The sequence below is a fragment of the Pristiophorus japonicus genome, chromosome 9, assembly GCF_044704955.1.
Source record: "Pristiophorus japonicus isolate sPriJap1 chromosome 9, sPriJap1.hap1, whole genome shotgun sequence".
Classification (NCBI taxonomy): Eukaryota; Metazoa; Chordata; class Chondrichthyes; family Pristiophoridae; genus Pristiophorus; species Pristiophorus japonicus.
The window spans coordinates 210170028-210179101 of record NC_091985.1 but is presented as its reverse complement, the minus strand read 5'-3'; the positions used below and the strand labels follow the sequence as shown (position 1 = coordinate 210179101).

Genomic DNA, 9074 nt, shown 5'->3' with positions numbered 1-9074 from the left:
CTCACCGCCCTGCCTCGCGCTCCCCTGTCTCTCACTCAGTCCTCTGCCCCACCCCCCGCTCTCCCCACTCCCCCCTCTCCCCATCTCTCTCTGTGTTGCTATCCCCCTTTCTCTTGTACTGCTTGGAAAGGCGGTATACTGTTATTTAGCGTGATGTGGGAACACTATTGGAAGTACAACCCTGATACTGTCTCTATTCTCTCCCTGGTGCTATACATGACAGTGTGGCACTGTTACTGAGTGTAAGACGGGGATACCAATACAAAGTGTAAGATTGATACTGTGCCTGTCTCTCTCTATCTTTCGCTGATACGGTACATGAATGCGTGATACAAGTATTGAGCGTATATGGAGACACAGTTCGCGTATTTAGAGTGTCTATATCTGTCGTTCTCTCAGATAGCAATCTCTGGGTGATAAGGATGGGATGGATAGGGCACCAGTTACTGTTAAATGTCTCTCAGTTTAGGAGAGAGAGTGGGGCAGTGAGCACATAATATATATTTTCAGAAAAATCAAACATATTTCTGCATGCGAACACTATAACAACTTAAAGCAGATATGAGTTTAGCCAGCCTCTGTGGTGATTGTTCCCCAGATTCAGGGGCAGGAACCAAACACTGTAAGGAATGCAAGCCTCAGAGTGTTTAACATTTACTGAGCTGGGAAACTACAACTAACCCCGAGAATCGGCAGCACAAGCTGAGCGGAGAGGAAACCCTGTGCTGGGAGCTGTAAATCTGGGACAGTTTGTGTTACGAATGTGCAGATGTGAACATTGTGTGAGTGATAGTGTGTGTCTACTGTATATGGTCCACGTCTCTGAGCCACACAGGAGGGCGGGTATCACTACAGTCCTGCAGACCATGAGTTTGGTGGCAGATTTGAGGGCCTGATCTTTGAACACTCTTTCCCTCAGGCGGCTGAAGGCTGCACTGGCGCACTGCAGGCGGTGTTGAATCTTGTTGTCAATGTCTGCCCTTGCTGATAATAGGCTCCCAAGGTATGGAAAGCGGTCCACATTGTCCAGTGCTGGACCATTGATCTTGATGGAAATCGCTGGAGAAATGCCACCAATGTCTCCACAAGATCCTGCAAATCCCCTGGGAGGACAGATGCATCAGTGTTAGCGTCCTCGATCAGGCCAACATCCCCAGCATCGAAGCAATGACCACACTCGACCAGCTCCGCTGGGCAGGCTGTTAAGTCCTGACTCTAATGTACTGACTTGCACAAGACATATGCTGAAGTCAAGGTCACTCAATAACCTGCACCTTTAATTCACAGCTCTCCAGTGCTGCACTTGCCTGAGACCTCCCTTTATATACCTCAGTGGGACAGGTATGGAGTGTCTCCTTCAAGTGCACCCCTAGTGGTAAGGTATGCTTATTGTTACAGGTCATATCCAGTTACAGTCATGAATAGCATGGTAAGATACAGTTATATACAGTAATGTGAGATACATGACATCACCCTCCCCCAAGGTCTTATTGCCTTTATAGATTCAGTCTCTCAGGTGGTCTGCACTCTCGCGTGGAGCGTCTTAGTTGTGGTTCAGTTGTTTGCCTTGGTGCCTGTGTTCGTTAGGTGTGATTGCTGGTATCTCGCCTGGGCTGTCTGTTTCATTCGGCGTGATTGCTGGTATCTCACCTGGGCTGTCTGTTCAGACTGTCCTTTCCTCAGGTTGTTCCACCTGTCTGTCCACTAGGTGTGGTGTGAGTTCCACATTGTAGTCTGCCTCTGGTTCTTCAGTGTTATCAGTGAATCTACTTTTTACTTGGTCAACATGCCTCTGGCAGGTTTGGCCATTGTCCATTTGTACAACCAGCAGCCTGTTTCCCTCTTTTTCTGTTACTGTCCCTGCAAGCCATTTGGGACCCCGGCCATAGTTTAGCACAAACACTTTGTCCCCTATCTCATTCCACCTCCCCCTCGAATTTCGGTCATGGTACTCAGTTAGCTTTTGATGCTCAGCCTCAACAATTTCATGCATGTCTGGGAGGACTAACGAGAGCCTGGTCTTTAAGGGTCATTTCATCAATAGTTGCACGAGGGGAACCCCAGTCAACGAATGCGGATGAGATCTGTATGCCAGCAGCAGTCACGACAGGTGGCTCTGCAGCATGGCACCTTGGATTCTGAGCATGCCTTATTTAATGATCTGCACTGCGCACTCCACCTAGCCATTGGAGGCTGGCTTGAAAGGTGCCATCTTAACGTGATTTATACCGTGGTCAACTATAAAATTGTGAAATTCTGTACTGGTGAAGCACAGACCATTATCACTGACCAATATGTCAGGAATGCCGTGCATTACAAACATGGTTCTAAGGCTCTCCACAATGGTGGAGTTGGTGCTCGAGTTTAAAATGGTGCACTCGATCCATTTTGAAAATGCATCAACGACTACAAGGAACATTTTGCCCATGAATGGGCCTGCATAGTCCACATGCACCCGTGACCACGGTTTGGTGGGCCAGGGGCTAAGGGGGGCCTCCTTGGGGGCATTACAGAGTTGGGCACAAATGGTGCACCAACGGACGCAGAGCTCCAAGTCTGCATCAATGCCAGGCCACCAGACATGAGATCTGGCTATGGCCTTCATAAGGACGATCCCCGGGTGTTCACGATGGAGCTCCTGGACAAATGCCTCCCTGCCTCGTAAGGGCATAACTACTCAGCTGCCCCACATCAGGCAGTCTGCCTGTAGTGAGAGTTCATGCATGCGCCTATGGAAGGGTTTGACCTCCTCAGGGCAGGCATCGTGAGCCTCTGCCCAGTCACCAATTAAAACGCATCTTTTAACTAGACATAACGTGGGGTCGCTGGTCGTCTAGGCTCTGATTTGACGAGCCATCATGGGCGAACCTGTGGATTCAAAGGCATTGATTGCCATGACCATCTCACAGTCCTGTGCGTCGGACCCTTCTATGGTCGCCAGGGGTAGCCTGCTAAGCGTGTCGGCACAGTTGTCTGTGCCTGGTCTGTGCCTTATTGTGTAGTCGTAAGCCGTCAGCATGAGTGCCCACCGCTGAATGCGCACCAAGGCGTTGGCGTTGATTGCCTTGTACTCAAATAGTAGGGACTTGAAGGGTTTGTGGTCGGTTTCTAATGCAAACTTGGCCCCGAAAAGGTATTGATGTATCTTTTTGACACCGTACATGCACGCGAGCACCTCCTTCTCAACCATACCATACCCGCGCTCCGCCCGCGAAAGTGACCTGGAGGCATAAGCAACGGGCTGCAAATTATCCGCATCATTGACATGCTGTAAAAATGTACCCGACCCCGTACGCTGATGCATCACAAGTAAGGACTAACTTTTTACCTGGGTCAAAAAAAGCTAAAACACTCTTGGAACATAGAAGGTTGTGTGCCTTATTGAAGGCACGTTCTTGGGTGTCCCCCCAAAACCAATCGCACCCCTTTCTGAGTAGCACATGGAGAGGCTCCAGCAGTGTGCTCAAGTTCTGCATAAAGTTCCCAAAGTAATTGAGTAGCCCAGAAAGGCGCGCAGTTCTGAGATATTCCGGGGCCTGGGTACCAGGTGAATCACTTCGGTTTTGGATTCGGTTGGGCAGATTCCATCAGCGGCAATCCTTCTGCCCAAAAATTCAACCTCAGGTGTGAGAAACAGACACTTGGGTTTCTTAACTCTTAGGCCTAGCTGATCCAATCAACTTAGTACTTCCTCAAGATTGCGGAGATGAGAGTCGGTGTCCCTGCCCATGATGAGTATGTCATCTTGAAACACAACCGTCCCCGGGATGGACTTGCGCAGACTCTCCATGTTGCGCTGGAATATAGCAACTGCTGACCTGATGCCGAATGGGCATCGATTGTACCCAAAAAGGCCTCGATGTGTGTTGATGGTGGTGAGTAACCTAGACTCTTCGGTCAGTTCTTGTGTCATATACGCAGATGTGAGGGCAAGTTTCGAGAAAAGTTTTCCTCCAGCCAACGTGGCAAATAGGTCCTCCGCTCTGGGAAGTGGGTTTTGGTCCTGTACGGAGACTTTGTTTATGGTAGACTTGTAATCCCCACAGATTCACACGGATCCATCAGGCTTCATGACGGGGATGATGGGGCTTGCCCAGTCGCTGAATTCCACAGGAGAAATTATGCCTTCCCGCAGAAGCTGGTCCAGGTCATTTTCAATCTTTTCCCTCATCACATAAGGTACAGTTCTAGCCTTGTGATGGACCAGTCTGGCATTCTGTGTGATGTAGATTCTAACTTTAGCCCCTTTGAAGGTGCCCACACCCGGCTGAAAGAGATGTTCAAAACGGCTTAGAACTGTTGAGCAGGAGGTTCGTTCCTCTGACGACATGGCGTGAACATCATCCCATTTCCAATTAAGTTCTGCTAGCCAGCTTCTCCCTAACAAGGCTGGGAGATCCCCGGGGACAATCCACTGGGAAAGTCGGTTCACCATCCCTTTGTGTGTGACCGAGTGCATGGCGCTGGAAAGGACTGGGATGATTTCTTTACAATAGGTCCTTAGTTTGGTGTCGATCTTTGTGAGTTTTGGTCTGTTGCTTTTGTGTGGCCACAGCTGTTCAAATTGTTGAACGCTCATGAGGGACTGACTGGCCCCTGTGTCCAGCTCCATGTTGACGGGTATCCCGTTGAGTAGAACCCTCATCGTAATTGGAGGCAACTTGGTGTAAGAACAGTGGACATTGATCGTGTTAACCCGCTGTACCTCGGTGTCCCGTGCACTGTTCCAACCATCTTCTGGTCTGCTTTTCGACTCTTCCGATTCGTATACCAGCTGAGCTGCTGTTTTTCTGACATGCGAGCCAATGCCCTGTGTAGTTGCAGTTTCTGAAAACGGCATGCTGAAATCGACACATCCTGGTTGAGTGCCTTCCCCCACATCTCCAACACAGACCGTTTCCATTGTTTCTGAAGGATGAGCTGCGTCTGGCTGATCTCCCTTGAGCTTCTCTCAATCTGTTGTTGATTGCTTGCATTGTGGGTTGATGAGGTGTGATCGGCCGTTCAAGTGGCCCTTGATTTTGATGGCTTCTGGCACCACTGTCTGCTGTTGAAGACCTACTCTCATGCCTTTGTGTGTGGGGGTAGCGGTTTGTTTCACAATGTGAATCCCTTGTTCCGATGCCTCGTTGGTTGTACTACCCGAAGTATAGATCAGCTTTGTTTCTTCTTCGCCTGCCAACAATGTCTATGAGACCAGTGTTGCTGCCTCTAGAGTCAAGTTCTTAGTCTCTATAAGCTTTCGGAATATGCCTGCATGGCCTATTCCTTCAATAAAAAAGTCTCTCAGTACTTCTCTCCTTAGTTCATCAGGGAACTCACATGAACTAGCCAGCCTCCGAAGTTCCGCCATCAAGTCGGGTATGTTTTGGTCCACACAGCATCTGTAGTTGTAGAACCTGTGTCTGGCCATGTGTAGGCTGCTCGCTGGCTTCAGGTGGTCTCGCACCAGTGTGCTCAACTCCTCAAACAACTTGCTTGCTGGTTTCTTGGGTGCCAGCAGGTTTTTCATTAAAGCATATGTTTTCGAGCCACAGCTGGTCAAGAGATGGGCTCTTCTCTTGTCTGCCTTATCGTCGCCCAGCCAGTCTTTGGTCACAAAGCTTTGCTGGAGCCTTCTATAAAGTCATCCCAATTGTCTCCAGCATTGTATTTCTCATCTGAGCTGTTGGTAGCCATTCTGTGGATTCTGTGATCCCGTAACTCATCGCCACTGTTAAGTCCTGACTCTAATGTATTGACTTGTACGAGACGCATGCTAAAGCCAAGATCACTCAGGACCTGCACCTTTAATTCACAGCTCTCCAGTGCTGCACATGCCTGAGACCTCCCTTTATATACCTCAGTGGGACAGGTATGGAGTGTCTCCTGCAAGTGCACCCCTGGTGGTAAGGTATGCTTATTGTTACAGGTCATATCCAGTTACAGTCATGTATAGCATGGTAAGATACAGTTATATACAGTAATGTGAGATACATGACAGAGGCCACATTGTTCGCATGCCTGACACAAGACTCCCAAAGCAAGCGCTCTACTCAGAACTCCTACACGGCAAGCAAGCCCAAGGTGGGCAGAAGAAACGTTACAAGGACACCCTCAAAACCTCTCTGATAAAGTGCAACATCCCCACCGACACCTGGGAGTCCCTGGCCAAAGACCGCCCTAAGTTGAGGAAGTGCATCCGGGAGGGCGCTGAGCGGTCGAGTCTCATCGCCGAGAGCGTGCAGAAAATAAGCGCAGGCAGCGGAAAGAGCGTGCGGCAAACTAGTCCCACCCTCCCTTACCGTCAAAGACTAACTGTCCCACCTGTGACAGAGACTGTAATTCCCGTATTGGACTGTTCAGTCACCTAACAACTCACTTTCAGAGTGTGATGAGAGTGTGTTAAAGGGGCGGGCCGGGTGAGACTAATGTCACTGTGTTTGTGTGTCCGTCTCATCCCCGGATTCCAGAGTCCCTCTTGTGTAAAATTCAAAGATTTCCCTGTCACAGGATCGCCCTGCTCCCCTGCTCAGGTCTAAAGTGGGAATTAAACGTCAAGTTTGATGTGATTTCAAATTTTAGTCGAAAAACAGAGAAAATGTCCGCGATCGGGTGAGAGAGCGCGATCAGTGCAGCAATGAAACCGGTTTAAATCCAAATTGCTGCCTTCAATTCGGATGAAACTTTCTCGACAGCAAACATCCCGGTGTTCGGGACAGAAAGAGGCCAGTCTGGGAATCTGGAGGGCCCGGATTGAATTAGAATCGGACAGTTAATGAGGAGAGAGAAACACAGAGAGGCTGGAGGGGCGGGGAGCTGATAGCAGGATGTCTCCGCCCCGTCCGCTCGCTGCCTTTAAGTTGCTCTGTGCCGCCGCTTCCCGTTTCATTTCTGACTGAGCTCTGACTGTCAGAGAGATTTTCCACAGAGTCGCCGACATGACTGACACTGCAGCCGCCGAAACGGCTCCTCCTGCCGCCGCCGCTCAAACCAAGGCTCACAGTAAGAAAAAGGCGGCGGCTCCCCGCTCCAAGCCAGCCGGCCCCACGTTGGGCGAATAGATCCTTAAGGTTGTGGCCGATGGCAGCGATCGCAAGGGGATGTCTCTGGCCGCGATAAAGAAGGCTCTGGCGGCCAAAGGCGTGGATGTGGAGAAGCGCAGGTCCCAGATCAGGTTCAGTATCAAGAGGAATGTGACAAATGGCTTCCTGGTGCAGACCAAAGGCACGGACGCCTCGGGCTCCTTCAAAGTCGCTAAGAAGGAAAACCAGGGGAAAGTGGGAAGCGAGGTGAAGAAACCAGCAGTCAAGAAATCTCCAGCCAAGAAACCATCAGTCAAGACATCTCTGACCAAGAAACCAGCAGCCAAGAAATCTCCCGCCAAGAAAACGAGCACCAAGAAGGCGCCAACAGTAAAAAAGACAGCGAAAGCGGCGGCTGGGAAGAAGGCAGCGGCGCAGAAGCCCAAGGGCCCCAAGAAGGCCTCGGGCGCAAAGGTGAAGGCGGCCAAAAAGGTGAAAAAACCGAGGGCCAAGGCCAAATCAGCAAAACCCAAGAAAGCAGCATCCAAAAAGTAAATAAAAAGTGCAACTTGTAAACACCTGGACCCAAAGGCTCTTCTCAGAGCCACCCACGCCTCTCAGAAAAGAGTTGATCCCCGAATCAAATGCTCCCTGTCCCGGGGCCGGGCTCAGATTTCAGACAGAAGTCATTGAACATGAAGCCAGGATCCCTTTTGACCCGCTGACATTGGCTGCACCCACCCCTCCCCCAGTGTCTGCAATAAAACACACAGAGAATGGGATGTCCGGCCCGGGCCTCACTATAACTGGGGATGTGTTCAGCTCCAGTCTCAGTTCCTGGTCATTGTTATTTCACAGATTTAGGGGGAGAGTCTGTGAGACGGTGATACTGGCGGAGATACCCCGCCTCACAACTCAAACCCCAAACACCACATTCTCCAAATCAGCTGGAATACGGTGTTTGTAAACTGCTGAACCTGTGAGAGGAAGTGTGGGGAGATGATACAAGGTCTGAGATTAACAGGGAAGGGTCTGTATATAGGCGGGAATATTCGTGATTGTTAATTGTAACTGGACATTTAAAAGCTTCTGATTCATGGAAGCCTTGAAGATGAATTCCGAGTCTGTAAGAGTTTGTGCGGAGCGCTGTGTTTCGGTTCTATTGTCGGAAAACGGATTGAAATTGGCGGCTGCAGAAAGCTGGAGGCGGAGCTGGAAGATCAGAGGCTGCTCTCTGCTCTGTCTGTCAATCTTAACTCTGTCTCCTCCCCTTCCCGCCTCTCTCACTCTGCGCGTTCTCTGTCAGGTCGGCTCCGGCTCTAAAAAAAAGAGCCGGGAGCAGCTCCGTCTTATTCAGCGGCTGTTTAAGTGAAGAATCATTATGTCTGGTCGAGGTAAAGGAGGCAAAGGACTGGGTAAAGGCGGAGCCAAACGTCACCGTAAAGTGCTCCGTGATAACATCCAGGGCATCACCAAACCAGCTATCCGCCGCCTGGCTCGCCGTGGCGGTGTCAAGCGGATCTCAGGCCTGATCTACGAGGAGACCCGCGGGGTGTTAAAAGTTTTCCTGAGAATGTGATCAGGGATGCGGTCACCTACACTGAGCACGCCAAGCGCAAGACGGTCACTGCCATGGATGTGGTGTACGCTCTGAAACGGCAGGGCCGCACACTCTATGGATTCGGCGGCTGAATAACTTGACCCTTCCCCCAAACACAACACAAAGGCTCTTCTAAGAGCCACCCACCGCCTCACAGAGAGAGCAGCGACCTGGGGATGGGAGCGCGTACAGTTTGGTTGGGAAATGGTTTCGGCTGTTTAATTCATGGAAAGAAATATTTGGATTTATATAGCGCCTTTCACGACCACCGAACGTCTCAAGACCAATGAAGTACTTTTGGAGTGTAGTCGCTGTAGGAATATGGGAATTATTAAATATTTTACAACTATTGTAAATATGAGAGATCAAAAACTCCGGCTGACAGTCACAATTACCACCGGGCGGGATACACCGTCCCCTTTACCCAAACATTACAGTCTCCCCTCACAGATAATTCCTGTCATGTTGTG

The 9074-nt window shown here is 50.1% G+C and overlaps 1 pseudogene; it reads left to right on the top strand.

Moving 5' to 3' along the window:
* The first annotated feature begins 8385 nt into the window (after window positions 1–8385).
* On the top strand, window positions 8386–8696 carry LOC139273597 (histone H4-like; annotated as a pseudogene).
* Window positions 8697–9074: the final 378 nt, after the last annotated feature.